The sequence below is a fragment of the Oryctolagus cuniculus genome, chromosome 12 (genome assembly GCF_964237555.1).
Source record: "Oryctolagus cuniculus chromosome 12, mOryCun1.1, whole genome shotgun sequence".
In the NCBI taxonomy this organism is placed as follows: domain Eukaryota; kingdom Metazoa; phylum Chordata; class Mammalia; order Lagomorpha; family Leporidae; genus Oryctolagus; species Oryctolagus cuniculus.
This window is the reverse complement of record NC_091443.1, coordinates 19,647,559-19,666,869: the sequence shown is the minus strand read 5'-3', so window position 1 is coordinate 19,666,869 and position 19,311 is coordinate 19,647,559. Positions and strand designations below refer to the sequence as shown.

General features: G+C 43.4%; 1 long non-coding RNA gene across 1 annotated transcript in view; it reads right to left on the bottom strand.

Moving 5' to 3' along the window:
• Positions 1 to 3,701: 3,701 nt before the first annotated feature.
• The window catches only part of LOC138844534 (uncharacterized), a 61,771-nt gene continuing 46,161 nt past the window's right edge, over positions 3,702 to 19,311 (bottom strand). The window contains exon 4 of the long non-coding RNA XR_011380444.1: positions 3,702 to 6,593. This is a non-coding gene — a long non-coding RNA (uncharacterized lncRNA). The remainder of the gene's footprint in view (positions 6,594 to 19,311) is intronic.

Sequence of the window (19,311 nt, the reverse complement as noted above, 5' to 3'; positions counted from 1 at the left end):
ACAGAAACAGCCGCTCAGTGACTAAGGGGTTGGCCGCACATACGGTTTGGATCTGCTTGAATAAGGGGCAAATCAGATCATGGCTGGAGTGCAGCGAGAGCTCATCGTGCTACTCAGATGATAAGTAATATCAAACTTATGGACGGTTTCTCTCTGGCACTTTCCAGACCAGGGTAGCCTGCAGTAACTGCAACTTCAGAAAGCAAAACTGTTTGTAGCAGGGCTGCCTCCCTGGGCGGCTTCAGCCTGGAGGGCTGTGAAAACCCCGGTGAGTAACGGTGCTCAGTATTTTCTTTAGGGGTGTGAAGCCATCACTGCCCACTTTTCTTTCTTTGCATCTTAGGGCTCGCTAGTGTTTCACTGCCATCACAAAGGGCAGCCTTTGTAAGGGGAGGCCGTCCCTGTTTGCCAGCAGCAGGGAGTGGGTTCCCAGGCTGTGATGACGGAGTCCCCACAGGGGGCTCACGTTGGAGACAGTGGTCCTTGTTCACAGACTTGGACTTCTTGTCCTTGCTGCTCTTGTAGGGTCCACATCTCTTTCTCATTCTCCAGGATCTGTCCAGACCCCCGGGGCCGTGTGTTCTTGCAACTGTTAACAAGCACCTAGCATTGCTCTGGGCCGACTGTGTGAGCACAGAGTGTGAGCCTGTTTTACTCCTCCACTGCCCTCTTTGCACCTCCCCGAGAGTCCTCTGCTCCTTGGCCTTGTTATGGAGACTCCAGGTGGGGGCTGTGCTCGCGGGTCACTCCCATCTCCTCGGCATTGCTTCTTGAATGACCTGCTTTGTAAGTTGCACTGTACAACTAGGATTTTCCTGTCTGGTGTGAAAGAAGTCCAGGAAATTCACTCACCTGTTCATTCTTTCATTCCACAAACATTTTTGAGCACTACTGTGTGTGCCGAGCCCTGTTCTAGGTGCTGAAATTAAGCAGGCAGCGAAATCCCTGCCTGAAGTGAACTAAAGTTCTAGGAGGGAAGACACAGAGACCAGACGATTTAATCGATCACAGAGTGTGCGTGGTGGTGATAACTACTACGGGGACAGAATGGAGAGACAGGGAGAGATGCGTGTGTGCAGGGAGCTTGCAGCTGAAATGGATGCTCATAGATGAGTTCATATTTGAGTCAAGTTGGTGAGAGAGGACAGTGGCCCTGAACCCTTGGGGGCTGGGGGAGAGACACAGGAAAACAAGGGGCTCCGGGACAGGCATGTGCAAAGATGGAGAGACAAGGAGGCCAGTGTGGCACGGGTGTCGGAGTTGTAGGCAATGAGGTCACAGAGGCCACAGGGCTACTCCCGTGGGCCCTGTAAGCCATTAGGGGGGCTCCTGTGTTTCCTCGGAGTGGAAAGCAAAGCTGTAAAGGTCTTGAACAGAAGGTGATTTTATTCTGGGTCACTATGGTGACTACATTAAGGACAGACTGCAAAGTGCAAGGTCAGAAGCAGGGAGACCAGAAAGGCACTGCAGTATTGCAGGTGCAGGTGTCAGAGCGGTGTGATCCCTCTGTGGGTGGCGGATGGTAAGAGGGGAGAGAGACTGCATATGTGGTGAGAGCAGAGCCCAGCAGGCGTTGCCAACAAGGCAGTTTCAGGCGTCAGGGTTTTAAGGGGCAAGCATTTGATGCAATAGTAGAGACGCTGCATGGGATGCTCATGCATACTGAAGTACCCAGGTTCAAGCCCCAACTCTGCTTTTAATTCCAGCTTCCTGCTAATGAGCACCCCAGTAGGCGGTAGGTGATGGCTCAAGTACTTGGGTCCCTGCCACCCATGTGAAAGACCCAGGTTCCTGGCTTTAGCCTGGCCCAATCCCAGGAATTGTTGCTATTTAAGGGAGTGAATCAGCAGATGAAAGAGCTCTCTTTGTCTGTTTTTCTATTTCTCTCTCTCTGCTTTTCAAATAAAATAAAAATAAGTAATTTTTAAAAGAAAGCCTTTTAGCCTGAAAAACTGAAGGATGAGAAAATAAAAATTAAAAAGCCACAAGGCTGCATGAGGTTGCAAATGCCACAGCACGAAAGAAGAAAGAATCCAAGGAGTGAGTGCTGGGCACTCAGTGTTAAGGGGACAGAGAAATAAAGAGAGGATTTGTTCAGATGAACAGAAATGAACCCCAAAGGAATAGTGGTTCCAGCTTGGTTGTTTATTTCTCACTCACATAAAGTCCAAGATGGGTTTTCCTGACTGGGGGTGACTGTGGCCCCTCCAGCTCCAGCCCATGTTGTCCAAGGTCATCATGAGTGTCTGACTTACTCATGGAGAAAGAGCATGGAGGACAGTGCGAGGGAGGACTTTAGGGACAATGCCCAGAGGTGGTGTGTGTGGCCCTTCTAAACTGCAAGGGAGAGGTCACAAAGGCAGGCTAATGCCCATGTGGGACAGAAAGCAGTTTAGTGGGACTGGAGATATTGTGCAGTGGGATAAGCCGCCATGTTCAATGCTAGCATCCCATATGGGCATCGGTTCGAGTCCCAGCTGCTCCTCTTCCAGTCCAGCTCTCTGCTGTGGCCCTGGAGGGCAGTGGAGGGTGGCCCAAGTGCTTGGGCCCCTGCACTCAAGTGGGAGACCCAGATGAAGCTCTTGGCTTCTGGCTTCAGCCTGGCCCAGCCCTGGCCTTTGTGGCCATGTGGGGAGTGAACCAGTAGATGGAAGACCTCTCTGTCTCTCTGTGTCTCTCCCTCTCTTTCTGTGGCTCTGACTTTCAGATAAATATATAGATCTTTAAAACAAGGAAGGGATGGAAGAAAGCAGGTTTAGTGAATAGCTGCCCAGGCTGTGTCGCAAGGATTATCCAGCAAAGGGGACAGAGAAGACCGGCCAACAAAGTGTTAGAACAGTACATAGAGTGTGATGTCCAGGAAGGCAAGTGAAGAGGTTTCCAGGAGGGAGTCGTCAATGGTGCCCAGTGCAGCTGAAGAATCAAGTAAAACGAGGACTGAGAACTGACCGGTGGGTGATTATTAATGTCTGTGGTGACTTTGACTAGAGTGACAAAGGCATGACTTTTTGGAATGAGTTCAACAGAGAAACAAGGAAAATGAAGGAACCTGAGAGGTCAAGGATAACTGTCCAGTCCTGATGGAGGCAAAGGTTTGTCCTTCACTTCCCTGTCATAATTGAGGCAGGAAACAGAACTCATCCCAGATAGGTCAGATGAAGAAACTTTAAAAAATGTGCTACTGACAGAGGTGTGGGCTGGGTTAGGAATTAAATGACAGATGGTGAGGAACTTGCACACTGCTCTAGTGGGAAGTTATTACTAGCGCTAGCCTTAAGGGACAGAAAGAAAAAGTCAGCTTGCAGGAATACAATGAGAGATGGAACAGTGGAAAATGCTACCTACCCAGCAGGAGCCATGGTCACAGAGAGAGCCAGCTGTCACCCAAGCAAGAGCATGGGAAGGAGCAGGGAGTCAGGAAGAACTTACTCTCATTCCCTGATATGGCCAAACCAGGAAGCACAGGAGGTATGTCCTAAAGTGCTCTTCCTCCCCTGGCCCAACGTAGGGTAGAAAAGGGATGGAGAATGGATGAATGTGCAGGGAGGGGCAGGACTAGAGGTCACCAGCTCCCAGGGTAGCTTGACTTGAACTTCAGAAGTGGAAGGATATTTGCTGGACTTCATAAATGACATGTCTTTTGCTCACACAAGTGCTCTTGGGACAGTTACGCTCTTTTCTGTTGACTATCACACAATATATATAAAAAATGGTTTTTACAAATAATACCAAACAGGCTTCTGTGTAGGATAACATGCTTGTGGGGATTCAGGGTTCCCACAGACACAAAATCAACAGTAGATAGACAAACAATGGCTGAATGGATGCATGGATACGAGGGGATTTCTTGGGGTTATTGACTCATATAATTATGGAGGGCAAGGGATGCCACAGCAGGCTGTCCGTTGGAGAGGCAGGGAGGCCAGTGTAAGCGTAAGGGTCTCAGAATCAGGAAAACTAGAGATTGAAGTCTCAGTCCGAAGCTGGAGGCCTAAGAACCGGGGAGGTGCCGGTGACAGTCTTGGGTTCCAAAGACTGGAAAATCTGGAGTCCTGATGTCCAATGGTAGGAGAAGAGTATCCCAGCTTCAGGTGAGAAAATGAGTTCGCCTTTCCTCTGCCTTTTGTTCTATCTGGATTCACTGCCAGTCGGAGGGCAGATCTTCCGCACTTGGTGCACCCATTCACATACCTGTCTCCTCTGGGGAGAGCCTCTCAGATACACCCAGAAACAGTGCTTTCCGAGCTATCTCGGTATCCCTTAATCTAGCTGAGGTGACACTTAAACCATCCCATGTGCTATGTTTACCTAAAATGGGAAACAAGTATTTGACTAAGGCTCCAAGAACTGATGTATAACAAGCAGTCCGTAAGAAGGGACATACAAGTCCCACAACAGTGTATGACAGCTCATTGTGTGCACAGCTAAAATCAAGAAAAGTTACTTAACATCCAAATCTACTTGTATTTCACTGAGAAGGAAGTAAATCTGTACTGGTAATCCACACGCAAGGTATGGTTTGTGATGACAGAACCAGATGATGATGTTCTACAATTAGGACGCATGTGTGTGCAAGCATACACATACCCTTCATGGAAGGGCTCAGAAAGATTCCAGAATATTCCAGAATCAGTGCAGCCGCTGCGATCACCACCCTTGCCCCCAGGACCTCTTCTGATTTTGTATAATGCCAGCACACCCAGGAATCATCTCTCTTTTGTGGGAAGGATAACAGCTTTACACAATATTCATGTTTTCAATAATAGCCAATGCAGAGCACACTTGAGGTTTCTTTTATAACTTTCCTAATCATCTTCCACCCAATACAATTAGTGTTATCTAAATTAGTTATCAGTTTACCAAATTGTCTCCTTCTTTTAAAAAAAAGTCATATTGCAAAATTATAGGTATAGCCATAGACTGAACCAGTATTGTATGCTCACAGACATTCGGAGAGAGATAATGTTCTTAATCCTAATTAGAATTCTTTCCCTTTCCTATATGAACTTCTCAGAATCAGGGGTGACCTTATTTTCATTTGGATAGAGGCAGGGTAAATCAACTGACTTTCATTTGTCTCGCAACACATCACCTCTTATTCAAATGTGTTTATTTAAGCCTTTTACTATCTTTCTGCATTACTGCATCGCCCAAAAATATTCATTTAGAGTAGATTGCATTCTAGTTCCCTTTTCCTACAATATGATCTTTAGTACAATGTAACCATTGTTTGAGCCATGAGTACAAGGTCAACATTATGTTTCCATCAGAATAGCCCACAAGGACCCCAAACCCCCTGGTTGTCCACCGAAATCTTTCCCCTTTTCTTCCATAGGTACTAGAGTTTAAAATACTTGAACATACCCAGCTAGAGACCACGTGGTCAGTTTCTATTGCCTCTCTTGTACCTGGGTGTAGCCATGGGACTAAATTCAGGCCAACTGGATGCAAACAACTTCTGGGACTTCCAGCTTTGAAGCCAAGTCAATTGCCCCACTGCACCTCCATCCCCCAATCCCCTAAGCTGAAATGTGGGCGTGGCCAGGAACCAGATGGGTTCCTGAATGACTGTGTGGAGCAGGATCATCCTGCTTCCCTAGAATACTCTCCCAGAACACTCTTCTTTATGCCCCTGCATTTAACACTTCTTTGTTAAGGTAACTTAACTTTCATCCTAAGCTTTCACATATATCAGAAAATATGAGATCGGATCAAAGTATAAGTACTTTAGAGCTGGAATATCTCTCTTCCCTAACTGGCCTATTTGAGTAAGAAAAACATGGACTTATCTAGGATAGTGTCCCTCCTAACCTTGATGAAGAAGTATAAATAATAACTTTTACTTTCAACATCCCAACATCTGGTCTTTTTTCAAAGATCATTCATTTAAACTAGAATCTCACCAAAAGAATTATTTCTAAGGGGTGTTGTAGGTATTGACTAAATTAAAACCAGATCAATGATCCAGGAACAAACTTTTGTTTTTTCAAAAGCACCTTTTAAATTGAGGATCTCAAAAATTACATTACAGTCATAAACAACAGCAACAGCAAAAGTCAAAAAATAATAGCAATAAAACAACATGAGAAGTGGGCACTTGTGCAGAGGTTAAGATGCTGTGTGGGGTGCCCGTATCTCTTGTTGGGTGGCTGGATTTGAGTCCCAGCTCCACTCTGGCTTCCAGTTTACTGCTAAGGTGTACCCTGGAAGGCAGCAGGTGATGGCTCAAGCAGTTGGGTTCCTGCTACCCACATGGGCACCCTGGATGGAGTTCTAGGCTCCCAGTTTTGGCCTGGCCCAACCTGGGCTGCTGACAGCATTTGAGGAGTAAACCGATAGATGGAAATCTGTGTGTCTCTCTGTCTCCTCACCTTTCAAATAAATTAAATAAACAAAGGAAAATTCAAGAAACAAATCAAATCAACCAACCCAAACCCAGTACACTCACACAGAGATTTGGATCTTGATCTCCTCTGATGTTCCAGCAGGTGCACCCATCTCTTCCGATGCAGCAGGGAATGGAAGTGCTTGTTGGTATAATGACGAGCTGTCATTCAAAACAAGAAGATGTCTTTTCCAAAAGAAGTTGGCTCCTGAAAACATTTTATTGTACACAAATGTATAAGATTTCTTTGTATGTTTTTAAGAAAATGTTCAGCATCTTGCTAATGCTAAAAACAGCTTGTGTTGTGGCATTTGCCAGGATAATGAGGCATTTGTTAAAGCACAACAAACCAGCGTGAAAGGTTTTTCATGCCCTGAGGTTGCAGCAACAGATACATTGTTATCTTTCTAAATATTCAAGTGATTTGATATAAATATCCTTTAAATTGTCTCCATTCCTTTAAGATTTTGGATTCCAGTACAGTGGTTAGGTGCAAACACACACACACACACACACACACACACACACACACTTGTAATAGAAATATATAAAGCACTCAGAGAGGCCAGTACACACTGCTGGCCTGTGTGTCCCTATTACAAGATTGAGTTTCAGGGTTTTGGGACTGGACACTTTAAAACGCAGAAATTCCAACACTAGAGGCCAATAACATTGTGGCAGTGAGTTAAGCCACTGCTTGTGATGCCAGTGTCACAGCATTGATTTGAGTCCTGGCTGCTCTGCTCCCTATCCAGCTCCCTGCTAATGCACATGGGAGAGCAGTGGGAGATGGTCCAAGTCACTGCGCCCCTGCCATCCATGTGGGAGACCAGGGTGTTACATGAGTTCAATGAGAGAAGCTCAGTTTGCAAAATCTTTCTCCTCTCTACTAAATGAATAGAAAATCAAGTGTAGTCTACTGTTGTGAAATCACTCTACTTTTCCCCAACATTTTATCATGAAAAATTTCAAACTTACAGAAAATTTGAGATGATTACACACATAACAGCGTGTATGCATATATACTTGTTACGTACATAGCCAAATGTAGTTACAGTTATATACAAGTTAAATACATGCATATACAGTTAAGCATACATATACACAGATATCTAGTTATATACCCATCACCTAGAGTCCATAGGACATGTTACTGTACTTTTACATCCCTATCAATCAACCCATCTTATTTTATAATGTATTTAAAAATAAGTTGCAGACATCATTATATTTCACTCCCAAACAGCTCAGCAGGCATATACTAAGCAGAGCTAAATATTTATTTATAAAGTCTTTGTTTTGACATAAAATTTTCATTCAGTTAAAGGATCTTAAGTGTACTTTCCATTGGTTTCAGCAAACGCATACACCCATGTAGCTCAGACTCTGTTGAAACACACAGCATTATCTATGCACCCTTCCTTAACATCCCAGATGCAGCATAGGTCGATCTCGCCTCTCCTGGAAATTCCTGCATGCGGAATAATGTGATATGAACGCTCTTGTCTCTGACTCCTTTCACTCAGCAAGCTGCTTCTGAAATTCACAAACGTCCCCTATTCAGTAGTCCCTTTCTGCTTGTGCAGAAGCACACTATTGGGTACATTTGTCAGCTGATCCACCCTCCTGTTGATGGACACCAGGGTCGTTGCCAGGTTTCGACTTGTATAAATAAAGCTGTTATGAGTTCTTATATATTTTTTCTTTTTTTACTTTTTTTTTATTTTTGACAGGCAGAGTGGACAGTGAGAGAGAGAGACAGAGAGAAAGGTCTTCCTTTGCCATTGGTTCACCCTCCAATGGCCGCCGCAGCCGGTGCACCACGCTGATCCAAAGCCAGGAGCCAGGTGCTTCTCCTGGTCTCCCATGCAGGTGCAGGGCCCAAGCACTTGGGCCATCCTCCACTGCACTCCTGGGCCACAGCAGAGAGCTGGCCTGGAAGAGGAGCAACCGGGACAGAATCCGGCGCCCTGACTGGGACTAGAACCCGGTGTGCCAGCGCCACAGGCAAAGGATTAGCCTAGTGAGCCACAGCACCGGCCTAGTTCTTATATGTTTTTTCAACATTTAATTTTCCTTGGTTAAATATCTGGGAGTGGGGTTGTTGGGTTACAAAGTAGGTGTATAGTTTGATAAGCAAGTGCTCAGGTGCCTTCCAAAGTGGCTGTGAAATTTTACATTCCCACCAACAATGCACGATGAGAGTGCTAGCAGCCTTATATTCTCACCAATATTTGATGTCAGACTTTGAAATCTGGTGCATGTGTAGTGCTGCTTCTTTGTGGCTAACATCTGCTCCTTCTTTACACATAGTGATGTGTGTGTGTGTGTGTGTGTGTGTTAGCCTTGTGTACCTTCCTTTGTGAAGTTACTGTTGAAATACTTTCTAATTTTTTAATTGGGTTAATTATCTTATATTTTGAGTTATGTAAGTTCTTTACATAGTCCAGATGCAGGTTCTTTGTCATATATATATTTTGTAACTACTTTATCCCCAGCCATGTTTTACTTTTACTTATTCCTTTCTTAGTAAGTCTCATCTAATTTATCATATTTTTCTCTTTTATTTTTCATGCTTCCTATGTCCTATCCAGGAATGTTTTGCCAGCTCTCAGTGTGAAACTACTATTCTATACTCCCCAAATTCTTTAAGTTCTTGCTTTTACATTTAAGACTAGGACACATCTTGGACTGGCTTTTGTGTGTGGTTGATGTAGAATCAAGGCTAAATCTTCCTCCCTATGAATATCCAGTTGTTCCATCACCATTTGTTGAAAGGTTTTTCTTTCCCCTATTGGAATAACTTTGGTGCCTTTATCTAAAAAAATCAAATGACCATAATGTAGAGCTCTCTATTTTGTTCCATACACCATTTATCTGTCCAAATGCCAATGTCATCCTGTCTTAATCACGATAGCTTTATAAAAGTCATAAAAACAAATCAAATTTCAAAGTCCTTCAGGTTTGGATTCCCTTCCCCAAATCCTTCTAGATAGTTTAGGTTCTTTGCTACTTTATACAAATCTCAGAATCAAAATCTATTCCAATACTCTTAAAAGTTGAAGTTTAAAAGGTTCAATTTAGTTACGCTTCCAAGTAGAATTTTACACATTTTATCCCTGTGTTGACTGAGACAATGACTTGAGATCACCTGCCGCATCAGGGGAAACAATTTTTCTTCCTATTTGTGCAACTCTTCTATTTCCTCTGCCAGGGAGTCATTCGTCCTTAGCTAGCAGCTCTGTACCCTTAGGACTGGATTATCTAACCAGGTACTATCATTCCACAAACACAACAAAATAGCTCATTACTTTGACTAAAACCAAGTGAACATAGGCACCAAATTTTGAGATACTAAAAAGATTGTGACTTGAGTGTTTATTTTAAATAAATGCTATTGGCAAGTTCAAACAGAATTTATAATATCAAAACATTCAGAAATATCAATTAAACTGTTCTCTAAACTAAACTTAAAAAGAAAATTTTATTCAGATTGCTGAAGTAAGTTTGAAATAAAAATTTCTATAAAGAACAGCTTACCCTGATTTAAATATTCTTTCTGCAGGGTATCATAGAGCGACACTTTCCAAAGCCAAGTTATTTTATCCATCATATGGTAATTAATAACAACGGGGTAGCAGGGCTTCTCTTTTTAAATTCCAGTCAATTCTACCCTTTCCCAAAGACTTTTTCTATCTTGAGAAAATGGGTTTTGAAAGAAAGAGTAGCCAGTGGTAGGGAAAAGGGTGAAAGAAGTCTTTCTAGTAGAATTAATTCTCCTTTCGCAGACACTGGCATGTTCTTGACATATTCACAGAAGTGTCCCCTCCAGTTATGTTGCAAAAGCCATGCAAATAATAATTGTGGCTAAGTGCACTACACTGACAGTCAATATTGTATTTTCCAAGCTTGTACTCATTATTCTTTATAGCATTCATGCATTTTGCGAAAGATCAAAAGATTTACATATCATATGGAGTGCTTTAGGGAATAACTTGATGAGTACTTTAAATACACAATGTTCCACAGCCTTTTAAATACGGATTTCACTCCTCTCTTCTTTGTGATAAAGAAATAACAAGATAGAGCTAGATGTTTTTCCTTAATACTGGTATAATAGAGTATACTTTAAAATACGATAAAAGTTTGATTTTTTTATCTATAATTCTAAGCATAATTTTTTGATCCAAAATAATAAAATTATAGCTTTCCTTCAGTATGTGTGTTTTAAAAAAATGGACCCAACTCCAACAGATTTTCAAGAATCCACTAAAAAAACATGATACAACTTTCACCGAAATTTCTAAATAATAGAACTGATTCATTGGTTTGAAGGCTGATCATGTAGATTTTCTGGAAACTGAGAACAGGACTCCATTGCCTTTATTCTACAAAATTTCAATATAAAATGTGGTGGGAGGAGCCAGCGATGGTCATTTTTTCAGGGGGTGTGAATGTGCAAACAGAGAGAGTAAAGTGTATTAGAAAAAAGAATCTGGTTTATTGGCACCATAGTTCCCTTCTTGGAGAAAGGCCAAGCAGGAGGTGGAAAGATTTGCCATTGCAGGACTCTCCACCAGCTGATTAGCATCTCCTCCACTCACAGAGTGTAAGGACTTAGCAGGGCAGGATTGCAGCCATCTTGTCACAGCTGCCATCTTGACCCTTGGGTCATGCTGACAACCATCCCAACCCTGTGGGGTACACAGTCATAGGATAACCTGCTGAGTGTCTTGTGGTGGGCACTCACACTGGAGATGTTTCTTCTCTCATGTCTGAAATGCTAACAAGGTGCATTCTGCTTAGTTATCATTGTCTAGAAAACCCTTTGTATCATGTCTCATGGTGCAGGGATCTTTAAGCCTTGTGGCTCCCCAAGACATGCTTCTATCTACAAATTCCTAATAAACTACATTTTGTGTAATCCTGGACTTGTTTGCCTCTTTCTTTGGTTCATAGTACCTTCCATCTCTGGCTGCCAGTTGTCATAGTGTAGGCTTTTCCAAGACATGCGGTGACTGCCTACAATTCCATTGTTAGGTAGTTACAGACATTGACAAAACCAGTTGAAAGATACTACTCCTCAGTCAACTGTTGCTAAGGAAAAAAAACCATGAAAATTTCCTAAAATCACCTCTGCCAATGTGAAATACATTAAAGAGACCAGTTTTCCAATAGTTTCAAAAATATTAGTAATTAAATGCATTACGAACACCTCTTTCTTTTTGTGTACCAACACAACTTATTCATATCAATAATTTCAACATCCAACATTTTTTCTAGTCACTTTATACCTGGTGCCTTCAACTAATGAATAAGTATTGGGCAACCAAAGCAGAAGAGGGAAGGAAAGACCCTCTAATGTATTGGGATAGGAGTCTTGGCATCATATTACCACAGAATACCGTACAAATGTACAAGTACTTTTATATTTTCTTTTTAAATATTTATTTATTTGACGGGAATAGAAAGAAAGAGTGCTCCCACTCTCTGAACCACTCCCCAAATGCCTGCAATAGTCAGCGCTGGGCCTGGCTGAAGCTGAGGGCGGGAATTCAATCCAGGTCTCCCACATGGGTGGCAAGGACCCAATTGTACGGGCCATCACATGCTGCCTCCCAGGGTGTGCATTAACAGGACGCAGCAATAGGAAACAGAGCCAGGACTTGAGCACAAGCACACAGATGTGGGATGTGGGTGTCCCAAGTAGCATCTTAACCACTTGGCCAAACACCTGCCCCTTTAATGCATTCTAATCTGGGCCAATACCTACACACACCTGCAATACAGGAAAGCGCACAAGGTGGAAGTCGAACATGGACCAGCCAATTCAAAGCATATATTTCAGCAATTCGTAGAATAATGTCACTCTTATTTAAGCACTTTGCACATGTGTGGACACAAACTATTCTATTACATTGCATTTCCCACCACAGAGTGCAGTTTTGTAAAACAGCATGGCTCAGAGACAAGGATTCATCATTGCAAAGCCTTTCTTCTTGAGAAGCCCGTGTGTTCCTACTGCTGGGGGGAGGGGACTGCCAGGGAAAACGAGAGAGTATGTTTATTTGGAGCATTTCACTTTACTCCAGAACAAACTGAATAAAAACTGTTCTTTAATGAAGCAGAACGGTGTAGAGAATTCTGCTTAAATATTTGCTCAGATAATATTTTCTTACTCTGAAGCTATGAATCTGGCAACAGAGACAGATTAATAACAGCAATGAGCCCTGTGGTTGTTTGAATAGAGACTCTGTGAATCCAGATGTAGCAATCACATAAGCTCCGATAACTTATAGCACAGAATCGTACGTAGATTACAGGGAGCTGTCCTCCAAGAGCCTGCAAGTTCAAGGCTGTGACACTGGCCCTGTATGCTACAGATATTACAAAGTCAAAATGCACATGAAATGTGTCATATGATTTAGTTTTAGTTTAAGAAATAATATTTCAAAACTGCATCCTTTAAACCCAGGTCTACATTTAACATCATGATAGGAAGAGGCTTGTCTGGATCATAATCCTGAACTAAAGAATCCAAAAGAAGAAAAGCGTGATCTTTAGAGAGAAGATAAAACACAAATACAACCAGGGAAAGCGTTTAGCCTAATGGTTAAGACATCTGCATCCCATATTGGAGTGCCTGGGTTTGATTGCTGACACCGGCTTCCTCCTAATGCCGACCCCCGGAAGTAGCAGTGATCACGCAAGTAATCGTGTGGAGGCTTGATTCAGTCTGGCTCAGCCCCAGCTTTTGCTGGTGTTTGGGGAGTGAAACAGCAGATGGGAGCTCTCTCTGTCTCTCTTTCTATCTCTCTGACTCTCAGAAAATGATTATCTCAAACAGATTTGGGGGATATGTTTGTTTGCTTATTTGTTTTAAAGATTTATTTATTTGTAAGAGTTACAGAGAGACAGAGGCAGGGAGAGAGAGAGAGAGAGAGAGAGAGAGAGAGAAAGTCTTCCATCCGCTGGTTCACTCCCCAAATGGCCTCAACAGCTGGAGCTGCGCCAATCCAAAGCCAGGAGCCAGGAGCTTCTTCCAGGTCTCCCATGTAGGTTCAGGGGCCCGAGCACTTGGGCCATCTTCTACTGCTTTCCCAGGCCATAGCAGAGAGTTGGGTTAGAAGTGGAGCAGCCGGGTCTCAAACCAGCGCCCACATGGGATGCTGACACCACAGGTGGTGGCTTTACCCACTATGCCACAGCACGGGCCCCTGTTTGTTTTGATGTTTGATTTTATAAGGAGGAGGAAGAAAGGAAGAATCACGTGGCCACCCCAGGACACTGAGCTGTGGGCATGGCAGTGAGTAGACTGAGACTGGAGAGTGACTCTCCAAAGGAAGACTATGCTGGCCTTGTCGATGAGTGTCTACTGAACAGCAATGAAGCCTCCACTGTGTCTCAAAGGTTTTACAGAGGCTCTGCCTTCCCGTTGCATTCCACAGTGTGGCACCCACCACCAACCACAGTCTAAGAATGGTAAAAGGAAAAATTCAAGAAATAAACAACTCACAAGTATGAAATAATAATTCCTATAGGACCTTAATTGTCATATTTTATTATTAGCTACTGTTGTTAATCTATTTACTGAGCCTAATTTAAAACGGAGCATTAACATATGTGTATGTATAGGAAAAACTATTTATGGTTTTACATATAGGGGTCTTGGAATGTACCCCTGTGGATAAGGACCACTGCATAGCACATGAAGAAGTCAGTCCTAAAGCTTATATATTATATGATCACAGTTAATTGTCAAAGTAACAAAATTGTAGAGTTGGAGAATAGGTTTGTGGTCAGGGCTGATGGTGGAGAAGGGAGGTGGTCATGACCACACAGGGCAGGAAGAAGGAGAGCCTGGGGCCAGTCAGATGGTTCTGTGTCTTCGTTATGGTGGCCACACAAACCTGCATTTGCAAATCCAAGGACTGAAAAAAGAAAATATAATCCAAGAAACTCAGATCCCATGAGCCAAAGGTTGTTCTTGTTTGAAAGCTATAGGTAGATTCCTAATTTCTCAAATTAAAAACATGTACAACTCAGAAATGCAACTTCCACATACCTTTCTTGGGACCAACCACTTGATAAATTAAACACATCATATTATGGGGTTACTCAAAATTCATGACTTAGACTGGAGAACCTACCGTAAGAGCTCGGGCAGTGAGCATCGTTTTCACTTACGTTTGTCAGATGAAGTAATAGGATACATTCAAAATGTATTTATTTATTTGAGAGCCAAAGAGACAGATGAGAAAGATGAGAGAGATCACGCTCTCTTGCACTGGTTCATTTCCCAAATGCCCACAACAGCTGGGGCTGGGCTAGTCAGAGCCAGGAGCCAGAAACTCAACCAGGGTCTCCAACGTGGGAGGTAGAAACACAGTTGGCTGAGCCATCACCACTGCCGCCCACGATCTGCATTGGTGGGAAGCTGGAAACAGAAGCCAGAGCCGGGAATCAGACCCAGGCACTCTGGACACAAACATCCTAACTGGCATCTCACTGCTAGGCCCAACATCCACCCTGTATGATACATTTTTAGGAATCAAAAGCAATATTATGAATATGGGAATTTTACAGAAAATAACACAAAACTGAGAGGTGCATGGAGAGATGAGAAGACATGTAAGACTATTCTGGGGCAGGCATTGTGGTGGAATATGTTAAATTGCCACCCACGAGGCTAGCATCCCACATGGGCACTGGTTTGAGTCCCGGCTGCTCCACCTCCAATCCAGCTCCCTGCTAATATGCCTGGGATAGCAACTGAAGATGGCCCAAGTGCTTGGGCCCCTGCACCTATGTGGGAGATCCAAAAGCTCTGGGCTCTTGGCTTTGGCCTGGTCCAGCCACAGCTGTTGGAGCCATATGGGGAGTGAACCAGTGGATGGAAGACCTGTGTGTGTGTGTGTGTGTGTGTGTCTGTAACTCTGTCAAACAAAAAATAAATATTTAAAAAAATAATCATAATATCCTCTAATTTCACAGTAAAGCTTAATTAATAATATCTAACATTGACTCCTAACTCCAAAGTTTGTCATAATCTTACTTAAACTTAGAGATATTCAGAAAATACTAAATCACACAATGAAAACCATTTTTGTTTGTTCTTAATTTGGATGTTTGTTATGAGAAGGATCACATGAGGACAAAAAGCTTATTGTCTGCATACTTGTGCATGTCTGGTATGCATACTGTATTTTAATAAAATGCTAAAAAATCCTAAAGAACATTTTTTCTTCCATTAAATTAGAAGAAAATCACCTGTCATTTGTCTTTATTTTATTAAAAGGAGTTCTAGATTCTGGTCCCACTTTTATAAAGGCATTTCTCTATCCTCCCCTTCTGCATGTCTGTGCATGTACACAGAAAGACATCTGAAAAATGCTCACCTAATGCAGTCTTAGCAATGTCACTTCCAGGTGACTGAATTTGGGGCAAGCGTTACATATAGTCCTACACTAAACAGCAACATTTCAGTCAACAACAGACTATATAGAAATGGGGCACATGGCCTACATGTGCAGAGGACTGTACCATCCAGAGGTGTGGAAGAGCACTCCGGGATGCTCATGCAACACCAAAAGTGTCTCGCGACACAGTTCTCCTAACTGATCCCGTTGGCAAGCGACCACGGCCATATTCAGCACTATGCTTCCATGTCTTGTCCTCCGTTTTTTTTTTAAATAAAAAAGACTGGGGAGTTTCTCTTATTTAAAAATACTGATAGCAAATACGCCACTAAGTCAATAGCTGTGGATTTATAATTATTTTCTTCTTTGTACTTCAATATCTTAAAAAATAAATACTATTTTAGGGGCAGATGTCAAGTATTTGGGTCCCTGTCACCCATGTGGAAGACCCAGATGGAGTTTCTGGCTCCTGGCTTTGGCCTGGTCCATCCTTGGCTATTGTGAGAATTTGGGAAATGAACCAATAGATGGAAGATCAATCTCCCTCTCTTTCTCTCGGTCTCTTTTGAAATATGTAAAAATAAATAAAAACTTTAAAACAGAACAATAACTAAAAATAAAGTATTGTGTTCCATCGCCTGCAGGAGTAAGGGATGCTGGCATCACTGAGATTCTCAGGGCTGATGGTGGAGGGGCTGTTACAGAACCCAGATCTCTGAGAGCAACGGAGCTGTATCAGCAGCGTCGAAGTATCAGAAGCAAGGTAGATGCGGTTACTGTAATTAGCAGCAAGACCAGAGTGGTGCCAGTAGAGGTGTGAGTTGGGGCCAGCTATGAGATGGTATATTAGGAGCAGGTGGCACAATGGGGCCAAGCAAGAATGCGACTGGTGCTCAGGACACCCACTGATGTGTTTCTTAGTGCTTCCATGCCCAATTTTAACAATAAATGGACAAGTGCAGTAGCCAGGCCTTAGAGTTGTGAGTCTGAATGAACCCACCTGGCAAGCCACCTAGACCAGCAGAGTTGCAAACTGAAGACAACGGAAGTTGAAAATGGTTGGGCTAGGGGGATGTTAAGTGTTGGTCATGGACTCCTAATTACACTTGAATTATCCACTCTGTGTCCAGAGAGAAGCAACCTGATACATGAAGGTACTTCAAAGGTTTTGTGGAGGGATGGAATTAAAAGATAACCTTATTTTGGTGCAAAAATATTCTAAATCCATGCATATGAGGGGGCGCTTTACAAAGTTCATGGAAATGCAATGCCTGGATTTTAAAATTCTTGGCACCAAAATGAACTCTGTCTTTGAATTTCGTTTTCCATGAATTTTTGAAGTACCCTCGTGTACACGGTGTGTACATAGGTTCCTTGGCAATGGCAAATAGCTTGGCTGCTTAATGAGGGGTCTGGAAAGAAGACAGGGAAGTGGAAGAAGAGTGGAAGACAGGGAAAAAGGAGGTCTGGGCAAGAGAGATGAAGAACCCTGTGGGAGTGGCACACAGTTTAGTTACCACCGAGTGACACCCACCAGAGGGGGGGGGAGTGGCGCTGTGGTGTGGTGGGTAGAGCTGCCACGTGTGGAGCTGGCATCCCATATGGGTGCCAGTTCAAGTCCCGGCTGCTCCACTTCCAATTCAGCACCCTGCTAATGGCCTGAGAAAAGCAGCAGAAGATGGTCCAAGAGCTTGAGCCCTTGCCACCCTCGTGGGAGAACTGGAAGAAGCTCCTGGTTCCTGGCTTTGGCCTGGCCCAGTGCTGGCTGTTGCAGCCATCTGGGGCGTGGCCCAGCAGATGGAAGATCTCTCTCTCCGTGTCTCCCTTTCTCTGTAGCTCAGACTTTCAAATAAATAAATCTTTTAAAAAACAAACAGGTGGAGAGACTGGCTCACCTTCAATGTCAGCCAGACTTGCTCCCCACCATTCTGAATCTTGCTTAGTGGGCCCCTGGAGACAATGGCCATCGTAGAAGATGTTGAGGCTGTCCCTGGGCCCAAAACCACCGATCGTTCCCCTTCAGTCTGATCTAGCTTCTGCCACTAGGGTTCAACCTGCCAGCAACTGAGATGGACAAGAAAGCCCCCACCTGCCATGAATTTCTCAGGGAAACTGGCTAGCCACGTAGTGGGGGATCAACTACCTCTGATCCTCTTCTACCTTGGTGGGGTGAGTTCATCACTACTGGAATCACCACACTTTTGCACATGAGTTTGCTTTCTCTGTGTGCAGTGCCTCCAAGAGCACCACCATCTAGTCATTAACTACTTCTCCCCCAAACTGCCTTAGGACAAGGCATCCATTTATGGCAAATGAGATGTAGAGGTAGTCTCAGCACCAAAGGCTGACCATGTGCTTCATCTGCCCCAAGTACAGAAGCAGCCTGTCAAATCCAACCGTAGATGAGCTTATTGAAGTTTTGGCCAAGCTCACGTTGACTGGGGGGCCACGCCTTGCATGGCCACAGAGCTGTCTTCCAGGAAGTGGCGTAAGCACCAAATGACTGCCTGACATATGACACTTCATCTCCCATCCCTAGACTATATGGGCTGTAGGAGTAGAAGCTGGGACAACTCCACTATCACACTTGATCACGCACTTGTGGAATTTGCACTTCTTGTCAACATAACATATGTACATGGATGTGTGTGTGCAGATGTTTGTATAGTGAATACAATGGCCATGTTGTAAAGCAAACATTCAGAAGCATGGAGCTTGCAAATACGCCTCTCATTTAAAGCAATGTGTTCATCTATGCCAATTTAATCGTAACTATTAGTAAGAGGGCAATTATACTGTTCAAGAGTAAGATCTTCTGCAAGAAAATGACAAAAAGATACATGTAATCATTGCAGTGCCAGTTTACCATCAGATAGGATGTGTGATAATCCCTTTAGCAAGCTTAAGCTTTTACATATTAATGGCGACATTGGAGAGCAGGGAGATGCCTTTTATAGCATTGCTGCCGTCCTTTCAATACAGAAATTCTTCTGTTGCTTGGCACAATCACTGAGGGGGACTGGGAAAAATAATTATATTTTGTGGTTCCTTCTTTCCCCCTCACTTGGGCCTGGGGTGGTTTTTAGAAGCAGTTCTGTGTGAGATTAGGATTGAAGAGGTAGAAATCTCATTTTAGACATCTGGCCACATCTTTCTGCCCTCCAGTATGACTTCATTCACATAGAGTAGGTTTGCCCACAGAGAAACACTGCCAGTGCTTTCTCCCAAGTGACTATAACCAGTTGGCAGAGACAACAAGAAATTTAAAACTCCTGTGGCAGTGACCAAGGTGCAGCCATAGATCTCAGAACTTCAAGATTAGATGCAAGACACAATGTGTTTCCTCACATGTGGGACAAAGGATATAGACTGGAAGAGGGCCTTGATGATGTCTTTCTGGACTACAACACTTTATAAAAGCAAACAAAGTAGCAAAGAAAAGCTACCTGTTGACTAACAGGAGTGAAGAAGAAATTGAAAGAAATCAATAAAAGTGCAAAGGAGGGC